General features: G+C 39.7%; 1 non-coding gene across 1 annotated transcript; it reads right to left on the bottom strand.

Moving 5' to 3' along the window:
- Window positions 1–3758: 3758 nt before the first annotated feature.
- Window positions 3759–3832, bottom strand: trnan-guu (transfer RNA asparagine (anticodon GUU)). The gene has a single exon. It is a non-coding gene; the product is annotated as a tRNA-Asn (tRNA).
- Window positions 3833–12156: the final 8324 nt, after the last annotated feature.

The following is a 12156-nucleotide window of genomic DNA, read 5'->3' as shown; positions in this document are numbered from 1 at the left end:
TGTCTGTCTACAGTTGGTTTTCTTTTACTACCCCTTTCTCTCTTGTAAATCTATTATTCTATCTCTGACTATCTCGTTTTCTGATTGTCTTTTTCGACGCATCTATCTATCTATCTATCTATCTATCTATCTATCTATCTATCTATCTATCTATCTATCTATCTATCTATCTATCTATCTATCTATCTATCTATCTATTTTCTTCGCTTTCTTTCACACATAAGGACAATAGCTCATGCACAAACTACCAATTCTCGTCCATTTAGGTTTTAAGGCTGCTCACCTGCACTAATCTATTTAACTGCGTCTCTTTGAGCGGAGGATAATGTTACTACGTTCCTTGTGTTTTTAATGTGTCAGTAGTTCGCTGAAAATATTAAATACTCATGTTTAGTTATAAATAGCACATTCGAGGTGGAAGATTTGATCTATGTATCGGAACTTTGCACAATCTCTAGTTTCCAACCCTTGCAAACTGCATGCGTACAAACTACATAGTGAGAAAACATTCAACACACCTGTCGTCTTTTTAAGGAAATGGCTGCCAATAATCATTATGTACAATCGGATAAAGCAATAATTCAACAGTTCATCAAGCAGTGTTCGAAATTCAAATAATTGCTAAACGAGAAAGAATAAGAGAATAAAGACGTCATAAGGCACTCTTTGAATTAAAGTCACTTGTATAACTGGCATCAAGTCAAATGTTCCAGAAAATTATACAACTATTTCTTGTTCTATCATCCATTGTAAGGAACACACCTGGAATCATAAACCACGTTTAAGTTGGGTCTGCCATTTTCCTAACCTAGAAACTAACACAATTCAATCGGGTTTAAAGACATACAGAGATCATTTTCCCCTAATACTTTGTTCTAACGATTGGAAACTAAACTAGTAAATTGGCGTGAAAATGGGTGTTTTCTATAGCTTTATTTCTCGATCATCCTGTCTTCATTTCCTTTATTTAACCTTATTCTCTTAAATGTATGAATTAGCCAATGGTCTGATGCAGTTGGGAAAAGGAGAATATTTCGCGTTCTCAATCTTTTTGAATTGATTTGAATCTAATTATGATATCATTGGAAAACGGAACATGTTTAATACGTGTGCAAACTCATGGAGATTTTGCCGCGAAAGAAATCAGACTCAGGGAGCAGTTAAATACATGTTTTAACTTCTTGCGACTCCTATAATTAAAATTGTGGACCGTTTTCTTGCATCAACAATATGTAGAGAAATGGGATCCTTATCAATCTTTAGATATGGTTTTCCTCATGATTAAAAATGAGTCAGACTTTGTTTTTAACGTACAACTTGCTGGATTCTATTTGTTCTGAGTCGTAATATTGCCGCACTGCTCAAAAAGCAATTGGGAGGCGTATAATGTTCTGAATATTTGGGACATTAGAGAAGTTGTATCCTAGCTCTCTAAGACCCGAGCCCTGGCAAAACAAAAAGCTTGTTAGCTTGCGTAATGGGTGACGATAAACTTTCTCCTGTTAAATCTTTTTAACTTTTACTGCGAAATCATATTTACTTAACGTATTCGCTTGGCTGACAATCTGTATAAATAAATGGGATTTAACGTTTGACAAAGAGGCCGCTTGAATGCTAGTTCAATCAGGTTGAAGAAAAGAAGGCAATCCTAGCAGTCAAATGAATTTATTCACACAGGTTAAGAACATGCACTAAAAAAAAGACATATTGTTTAATACGATGTTCATTTACAATTAAAATATAGTAATTACAAATACTTGATCGTCTGTACCACAATTGTCCTAACACATCTTCGTCTACCACAAAATGCACCGTTGGATATTCAGTAGTGGTTTAAGCTGATGCAGTATATATAAACAGGTTCTTTAGCATAACACATTGTTATAGACGGTGCTTAAAACAAATACATGAAAGAAAAGATTTCAGAGGTTTATCACCGAGAGCTAGCTCACCAGTATCGTGCCATTAAAAAACAACAAATTCTGAAATAGGTTTGACATTAAAATAAGGGATGTTCATTACACTTTATGACTGATAGGACACTAAATCAGAGAGCGCTTAAATATTGACAGATCCTAAATCGTAGTTGCTGTGTACATACTGTGTTCGGTATAGTAATAAACACTGTATACAATGTGGTAATTTGTGTCAGCTTCAAACAATAATAATAATTATATTAATGATATGAGTTTGTAGCACTTGGAACTATCCCTGCATTGAATGGGCAACGTAATCAGTCATATTGCATTGAAATATCATAATAAACAGCAGATAGAAAATGAAGCAATTTGTAGTATTAGCAGATACATTGATGTACGGTATTAAATGTATGTAGAAGCAGGCCGTATGGTTGAAGCAGCGAGCATTGATGTCATAATATCTCCATGTCTCAGAAATGACAGGTATCTGCTCATCTTTTCAATGAACCTTGTGCTCATTTAGAGCACATTTAGCCGGTTAAAAGAGCAGTAATAACCTGATTTGTCTTTTGAAATGCATTCGGTCTGTAGAAACAGGCCCTTCTTTAAATCCGGAAACACACACTCTATCGAGCAAACTAATAGCAACTGTTTGATACAGGGCCCCCGTATGACGCTCCATTAAATAAACGCAGCAGCGAAAGAAATACCTATTGCATTGATGTACAGTGATAAGTGCATTGAGCAAAGCACTGCAACCCAGTAAGTGCGTGAAGATAGAGCTACAATCAACTAATTGAAGAAACCAGTGACAGGCAAACCATCAAATTTGATCAGAAATAACTGCATTACACTAACAGCTAATCGGGTGCATTGGATGCTCGGATTGGACACAAATAGAGATAATGTTGTAAAGACAAGTAATAGGCATTTCATTCATAGTATACATAGATATTTTGGATACCCAAACAGGGCTGCAATCCAATCAAAATGAAGATAGTTTTTTTGTGACAGCCTCCAACGTCTGAAACGCTGCACGTGAAACAAAGGAAAACTCAGAGGCATGGTACAAATTTGGGTGCGAGGCAGCCTTTGTGAGCATATTTTCTCAAGGGCAGTTTCAAAATGGCTGTGCTTGGATGTAGGGTTACATTAATCAACATTTAATTTTTTTTAAAATGCAAAGTCTCGCCACCAAGAGATTAACAATGCATACCCAGACTGAATCGGTGGTAGGGGCGCGAGGGGCTGAGAAATAAAGTGCACCTAGCATGTGATACCTTTACAAGAGTAAAACCTTGGCCTCTTAAAATGGTCACATTTGACGAATTTCGCAATTGTGGGATTAGAATTTTGGGGGCGGGAGGGGGGGGATACAGCAGTCGTCGTGAGGTGCAACGTCGCTTAAGGCTAGACTCTTCCCATTGAATAAATCAATAGGAGTAAGCAGTAAGTAGTTTGAAATATGCCTTGACACTATATTATTGATACAAGAGAGTAAGCAGGAAATAAAAATACTGAGGCTTCGAATGCTTGCAATGCATTAGATAATTAAATAATCTCGAAGAAAATAACGTATATTTTAACATATCATAATTAACATGAATGGTAAAGATGCATCCTGTAATTATAAATATTGACTAAAATATTAATGTGTAAATACACTTCTGTTAAGTTGCCTCGTCTCCCAGCAACAAAGGCAACAGAATTGAATGCGAGAGATAATAGTGTTATCTTCGCTATAAATTTTCTAATTTTTTTAAATTGTAAAAAAATTGTGAAATAAACAGGTAAGATCAGAAATGTGCACGCAGAGCGAGTGGCGAGATAAAAAAATAGCGTCCCTGGGTGGGCTCGAACCACCAACCTTTCGGTTAACAGCCGAACGCGCTAACCGATTGCGCCACAGAGACTGGCTGGCCAATGCACTTTAGTTCTGTTGCTGAAATAGATTATATTCATGTTTGGTTTTCATTGGTGACTGTTTAATTTGGTATTGAATGCGTGGGCAGAAAGATAAATGTCTACAAATAATAAAAGAGATTACATTCAATGGTTTCACATTTACATGCTGCATGTCTGCTTTAACTCTTCCGGCACTCATGTGAAGGTCCCAGCTTTTCTGCCGTGAGGTGCAATCACGTTTGACATGTATTGTGTGCACAAATGCTTCATATCTGTTGATTTGGAAGGAATCAGCAAGCATAAAAGAGCCTTTGCAAGGGCTACATTCAACTTGCAGCAAGAATGATGGTATCATGATGCAATTTTGCAGCTCTTGTATCGCTGTTCTGTTTCAATATTGCCTGAAATCTGCGAAGGTAATGCAGCAGAAAAAATCCGCATGAAATATTATCTTACTTTAGCAAGCTTTTAAATATGAACTGGAATGTCAACAACAGAGAAAATAGTTTCTGTTCATAACTGATTTGCAATTTTTTTCGTGTAGTTTTATGATCTTAAATGGTAAATCCAAGCACCATCCACTGTGCTTTGTCCAGAATTAAGTGAATACATTGTAGACCTTTGCCCTTGAACACGTGTTTGTTTTGCTAAATTTGTATTTTGGAAACGCAACATAAAATATCTCAGCGAACACGATGTGCCTGCGATTCTAGGTTTGGGGGAGGGGGAATTTGCAGCGGGGTTGTTTTTGTATGATTTTTCGCGAGGCATCAAATGGTTAACAGGAAACCAGCAAAGCCCGGTTGCAGCTGTCAATCAGCCGGCGGCTGCAGACGGATCAGGTTGCTCAGCTGATGTAAATGAATCTGCCTGTTGGGGGAGGGGAGATAATTGGCTGAATGGTAAAGGTAATAGATTCCACGGGCTACAGCCTAAAAAAGCATCTGCAATCAGTTTCTCATTGTAATTACTCATTCCGGATTGTGACTGAAAGCATTGTATCTTCTGATTTCATTTCTTTTAATTTAATAATCTTGCAAGTTGATCACTGACAGTGGCTGGCGAATAAAGCTACAAAATAATGTCCTGAATAATTATTGCAACGACATTCCAGATTCGTGCTCTTCAAGCGGTGAAAAAATATAAACACGGATTCATTGTGTTTGCCCCCTCCCCCACCAGAATTGTACGCTTTAATAGTCGGCATGGTCTCTAGCTGCTTTCATCGGAATCTCAATTGGAATATCGGTGCATCGTTTCCATTATTGGCCAAATTTAATTCCCCTCCACATTAGTGCAAATTGACTTTCACGTATTTTTGTATTTACTACTTGGTTAGTATTCTGATATGAGTTCTTTAAATGAACATAATGCATATATTTTGGATTAAATGTATTGCCCTTTTGCTGTGTGAAACATATGCACTTTGAACATTTCTCAATCTTGAATTTCTGTTCAGGCATTGAGCATTTTGCCAGATGCGTGTTAAATCATGAATCGTCACCATGGCTGCCCCAGTGAGTATTCCTGGACCTCGCATTAAACCTCCAAGTACCTGTAGTTAGCAACATTGGGACAAACGTCCATTACAAAGCACACATACTCACATTAGCTGTAGTCATGTTTTCTAGCTACCTGCGATTAGAATACCACAAACACCCACCCGCAAAACAAACCATTCACACCTGCATTAAAATGTAATTTTTAAAATTAAGACTGAAAGTAGAATGTAGTTGGGCTGAGATTATTTTACGCTTCCTTCCATTGAACTCAACTTTATGAATGGACGATTAGCTGTTGATGAAGTACGCTTACTCCATCTTGTGTGATTTTTGGCATCCGCCTCGTTTTTTTTCTGTGAATACTCTTTTCTGCCCAATGCCTTCTCGACTTACTTTCATTCTTTTTTTTAAAAAAATAACTATGTGGCAAGGGCGGAAATGTTAACAGCTCTGCCTTGTATCTCGCTCTTTCGCGCCTCCTCTCTGCCACTAAAACCCAGTTTCGCCTCCAGCCGCTACTCTATTGCCGAAAGGGCTGGGTAGCTTTTCAACCGACCGCGAATAAAAAAAAAACCCAACAAACCCTGCAATTCGTCGTCAGATAGGTTTTTTTTTTAGCTACATGGAAACGGGTTTTGCATTTCAGTTCTAGTTGGCCTCCGAAAAGGAAACAATCTCGCGCTGAAGGCCCCATGAGGTGAATGACATTGTGGAAACCACCGGTGGGCCCCATCAAGTGTTATGCGTACGTGATCTGGGTTGATGTAGTTACCAGGGTCTCTCAACGCAAGCACGGTGGGCTCGTCATCTGCCAGTTTATGTGGATTTTCAGGGGCGTTGTTGACAGTTTGTAGAAGGTTAATATCAACCAGATTGATATTGATACCAGGTTAATATCAGTTTGCCATCGAGGAGGAGGGAAAAGTGAGTCGCTCGGGTGAATGCATTTCAACGTTTAAACCCTACATTAGGGGCAATTGTCTGTATTCTTTTCTGTGAAGCAGGGCATTAGAACATAATACTAACGAGTGAATCTTGATGCATTTTACGTCCGTAGACTTCAGAACTCAATGGTTTTATGATTGCAGAAGCAAGCTGTCCAGCCCATAAAGCCCGTGCCTCGTCTTTCAGAGAGCTATTCAATTTGCCCCTCACCATGATTCCAACTCCCCCCCCCCCCCCACTCCCGCCACGAGTCCTGCAATTTTGAGTTGTATTTATCCATATTATATTTGGAAGTTAATTATTCCACCGCAGTTTCCATTATTAGCCAAATTTAATTCCCTCCACTTTAATGCAAATTGTCTTGTAGCTATTTTTGCATGTACTTTTTCACTCGTATTCTGAGCTGAGTTCTGTAAGTGGACATCACGTATATGTTTTAGTTTAAATATGTTGCCCCCTTGCAATACATTCCAGAATATAACGAGGCGAGACTTTTAAAAATAAAATCACCTAATCTTTCCTCGACCTTTTTTGTTGTCGGTTGTCGTAAATCTCTCTCACCTGCTTACCAATCTTGCACTGTTCTGTCACAAAATGCAATAATCTCGCAATGAAAATCGACATCTCGAGGTTACGAGTAGTTGATGCCGTTTGTCAAATCCTAATCGCTTCCTCGCTTCTAGAATGTGGATTGAACTGAAAACCACTGGAATTAATCGCTTCCGGAAGCGAGCAGAGATTACCTGACTCCTGCATTGAAGACTTAAAACATTTCTTCGGAATGCTTGAACTCTCCTTGCTTGCTAAGACTCGAGAGAAGACAACGTCTGGAAGTATCTGCATTGCGGGGTTAGGAATACGTACAATTCCAGTCTGTTCACGAAGCATTTTTTGATCGCAAAAAAAATCTGAGAACCCTGGCGTTCATTCTGCAGAATGTGGGCTCCATCCCGCAACCAAACTCCACATTCCCCGGCAAGTTCTCCCGAACGCCGCACGCGCGTTTGAGAGGGAATATTTAGGACAGTTGCAGTCGGTGTCCTTCGTTATTCACGGTTCATGTTGTTGTTATTATTGTGTTCACATTTTTCAGCAGAAACCCAAAAGCGGGTTGTCATGTGTGGGACGTAAACCGGGATCGCTGCAAAGTTTGGATCAGAAAGAAAGACATTGCATTTGCATGGCACCTTTCACGTCCTCATGAGGCGACACGGAAACAGTTTGTGTTAGCGGAAATAAAGCAGATAAGTTGTGCACGGGATGATCCCACAAACACGAGAGAACCAACACCGCTGGTTTATTTGTGAACTCACTGTGAATCTATCCTGCATTGTCCGAGGTGGCAGCAAGGCGGTTAGATTCCGAGATCCAGCCGACCAGCCAAGTAGTTATCCCGGAGTCAACTGCAGATACCCACCTGGTCAGGTTGAATTTCTTCGCGACGCTACGAGCTCCATTTCAGATGGTGCTTGAGATTTCGGGAGAGTTTAATCGTGTTAGGTTCCGACAGCAGGGGACATGACCTGATAGTCTTTGAAAGAGAGAAATTGAAGAGTCATCCAAATTCGAAAGGTTAGTTTCATGGACGTTGCCTGGCCCGCTGTGATTTCCAGAACTTTTAGTTTTCAGGCGGAAATTCTCGGCAGCTTCAGTGAGGAGTGTCCGATTCCCCACAGACTAGTTCTCCAGTCTTTCAGGAATTTCCTTTATTTTTCTCACTCTCTCAGAATTGCAAGTTTCACAGTTTTAAGCTTTTCATTTGACCGATTGGGATTTTGAAAAATCCATTCACAGGATGAGGATGTCACTGACTAAGTCAGCATTAATCGCCCATCCCTGATTGCCCACAGGGAGTTGTTGCCATAACCGTGGGACGGGTACAGGGCTAATAGTCCTAATCAAAACCGGAGTGTTTCAATCGGCTTGGCTTGGCATGGCTTGGTTGAACTTCCATTAGTCAGCAAAGACAATCTATCAATGCTCTGCTCTATTCCTACGTTGTGCTCAGTTAGTTCCCTTGGCTGGTCCGCCACGCGAAGCGATACTGGTAGCGTGGGTTCAATTCCCCCAGCAGCTGGAGTGTCATGAAGACGACTTCTTCACTTTATCTCAGGCTAAACCGGCTCTAGGCAACGGCTACTTTATCCTTACTACATTATGTACAAATTATTCAGCTTCTGCTCTTCTCGAATCTTCATCTTAACGACATGTTCTCCTGTTCGTCTCTCACCTATCTTCCCTATTCCCCTATATAACTTCCACTCTATTGAGTGAAAGGATTCCCCTGACTTTATTTTACTTTTTTTCTGGGTCTTCATCCTCATAGTAGTGAACAGCTGCTTAACTTCTCAATTGAAAATTATACATTAAAATGCTCACTTTTGAAGGTGGAAGACTAAACCACGATTATTTAATAGCGAATTTAAGACCAAACCATGTTTGTTAAAAATATATATATAATTAGCGCTATATCTAAACGAAACATCTCAGTCATACGAGATTATATAAACTAAGCTTTTGCCTTGTAGCCGTTCTTGGGGATTAAGTGAGAACTGAGAATGCGGTGATGCTAATACTCGCCGGTCCAATTATCTACCTTGGCTTCTCACCTTACTCCCTTAAAAAGCCCCAAAGCGAGAGCTCAGGACTTTTACCCTTTGCTATTCCGTACGTTTTCTTTCGAGCTGAATCCTTTGAAATGTTCAACTTTGGAGATAAACTGTCCGCCTAGGGCGGCTTTTATTAATTTTTGAAAGGATCCCAGGCAAGCTTGGTGGAATTAGCAGCTCTACTTAGACAAATCGGATGAAATGGCCCTACAAACTCCCAATAATGTTTGACAACAATTATTAAATAATTGCACTGGATCATTGCTTCCAATCTAACACCAACTGTCAACTCTGAACAAAATCTTGATTAAAGGGTATGGGATATTTGAGAGCTACAAAGCTTAAATACTGTACTATCTGTCTTTGAGAGATGTTATTTGCTGGCAAAGTATCTATGAATTCGAGTTGCTGGATTGAACTAGCAACTTTCTTAAAGGCAATATCTAGAAATGCTGGAAGTCTGAAAGACACATGGAAAATCCTGGAGAAACTCAATAGGCACCATCCCTGGAGGTAGAACCAGAGATAACGTTTCGAGTACGGTTCTTCAGAAAAATAAGTCTGAAGTTCTGAGTTTCTCCAGCATTTTCTGTGTTGGTTTCATAATCCTCAACTCCCTAGCAAAGAACCAGCTGGGGAAATAATCTTTGTTTATTGAAATACTTGGTGATGGAACTCATTGAAAAAATCGTGTCGCTCATTCGACAGTTGTTTCTATTGCGCGCTCAGTAACTCCTGTAGGATAGAGGACATCCTACAACGCAAAAAGTTAAGGGCTTTTGTAGTGCAGTGATAATGACACTACCTCAGATCGAGGAGGCCTTTAAGCCCCATCTACTCCAGAGATGTCTAATAATTTGTAGGCCGGGAGTGGGTGACCACGCCTCCTAACGGCATAGAAATTACGAAAATCAAGAGGTAGATACATTTTTCACACTGACGAGTGTGCAAATGAAATGGGTAATTATTTTCTCTCAAGCAAAAGAAGTCAGTGCTCATGCACTTATCATCAATAATTTAGCTTTTGGTACGAAGTGAATTTGGAATTTAAACTCCAGCTCGAAGTCATGCCGCTAATTGGCAAAACATCCCAATATCCAATATTGTGCAGTCAATATCCTTCTGTATCCCTATCAAATCTCTGTAACAAAATATGGTGAATGTTTCCTCGTCTGTATTGAATGTTTGAGGGTATACTTTTTATTAAAAAAAAATACATGTAGAACTGAGTGCTAGTCAGGCCCATGATACATTTTAAACTTAAACACGCACCCAAAGATTAGTGTCTGGTGATATTATATAACTATAGTTGGCTGGACTGAACTTTCACAATCTGTGCAAGTTTTTTACTATATAGAAATTGGGATGTGATGTAGATAATATTGGAAGGATTTTCTATCTAATCAGGTCGAGGGAAACGAAGGGGCAATTTTCCGTTAACTTGGCATTTTGTAGGCTTTTCATTGGCTGATGGTCAGTGGTGGAAACTATTATTGGATGAGCTTATTGAGTGGGTGGAATTCAGTCCTCTGGTCAGTATCCGAATTTAGGCTGTATAAGAGCTTGTTTTATTTAATTATACATGTCTATTTAAAAGTTCTTGCAAATTAAAAAAAAATGCAACATCATTGGTGAGCACATCAGGGAAGGCTACCCCTGGGCTACCATCTTGCTTTTTAGCTTGTGATCTGTTCGCCTGTAAGACAGCAACTCTTGCTTGTTAGATACAGCACAGGCTCTTGACTTCAGCTGGGTTTTAGACTGCTCACTTCGCACCAGAAGAAAGATCTGCACTACGAGAAGTACAACTTGACTTGCACTTGGGTCTGGGCCGCTTGAACTTAGGCAAAAAAAGTGTTTTTAAAAATAAAATACACCTCCCGGGACAGCGCTAAAGGTGTGATCTCACAGACACAATGAGAATGTATTTGCCAGCGAAATGAATTCCTGTCAGTCTAAATGGTCTGACTGACCTGATCAGTATGTAACACTGCGCCACCCAACTCTTGATATTCCAATGAAAGTGGATAAGGAATTCATTTGATGGCAAAAACAACCTTGAGATAGGAACTCAGATATCAAGAATCCGTAAAACCTAACCAGGAAGCTTCGAATACGGGATTGTTATCGCTTAATAAAGCTGGGTATGTATCCTGAGTTGGTTTATCTCTGAAGGAGAAAAGTTTGGAATATCCCATTCTAATTGCGACATCTTGTTTGCTGAGAAAGTAGGGTTAGTGAAGTTATGTGATTGTTTAACAAGAAACATGTTCAGGCACGAGTGCGTGTATGGTGTTGCAATGACAGAGGTGGGAATCCAGGTGGGTGAACTTCCAAAAGCCGAACGTCCATATACTTGGTGGTGTTCTTCACATGTGGCCTGAAGGGATTTGACCTACCAACTCGCATTAGGTCACATTTTATTGGCGTTTCAATCATAGGCATTGTTTGGAACATTTTGTTTGTTGCAAGTGAGCTCGGAGAGTAACCTACACTTGAATTCGGATGAGTAACGTACACTTGAATCTCTAACGAATCCTTTCCAGATGGATATCAGAACAGCTAAATTAATCAAACGTTTGCCCAGCCTCGTATAGAATACTGACCTCCTGGACATTTTTTTTGCTGAAGAACAGTTTTGAAGATGGGTTACCGGAGCCGAAGCGTCTGCAGACGTGCTGAGTTTTTGCAGCAATTTCTATTTTTGTCTCTGGTTTCCAGCATCTGTAGATCTTTTGGTTTCTTCTTCCACTGGAGTTTTTCTTCGTAAAGGGATGATCATGCCAAAGGTCGCCTGTTCACGAAGAGTCACCTGACCACGCTTGTACCAAAGTAGGTTGTTTGTGTAACAATTGTTTAAGCAGAAGATTGGTTCTGTCTGCGAGGCGCCTATTTTGACTCACTTGAATAAATCTGTCAAAGTTAATTTTGGGTGTGTGTTTCCAACTTGCTGCAACAAATCCAACAACTTACTTTACACAACGCTGTGGATAACCACAGAATGTTGGACGTATTACTCCCATCAAATGCAACGTGAAAGTAGGAACATTGGTGCAAACATTGAGAAGTATTTCAGTGATGTATTAGATTATGGCAGCTAGTACTTATTAATAAAATGAAAGCGCCGCCACTGTCAGGCTTCATGTCATTGACCATGTTACCATGTTTATGTGAACCTTTTGATTTTTACAACAGTTTAAACGAAACGCTAGATAGCTTATGAAAATAGGCAGAAGTGGGTACTGCAAATGCTGGAGATTAGAGTCAAGATTAGAG

Source organism: Chiloscyllium plagiosum, unplaced genomic scaffold (genome assembly GCF_037043375.1).
Source record: "Chiloscyllium plagiosum isolate Xiang-an unplaced genomic scaffold, Cpla_swu_hap1 HiC_scaffold_32, whole genome shotgun sequence".
NCBI classification, from domain to species: Eukaryota; Metazoa; Chordata; class Chondrichthyes; order Orectolobiformes; family Hemiscylliidae; genus Chiloscyllium; species Chiloscyllium plagiosum.
This window is presented reverse-complemented; position numbering and strand designations above follow the sequence as displayed.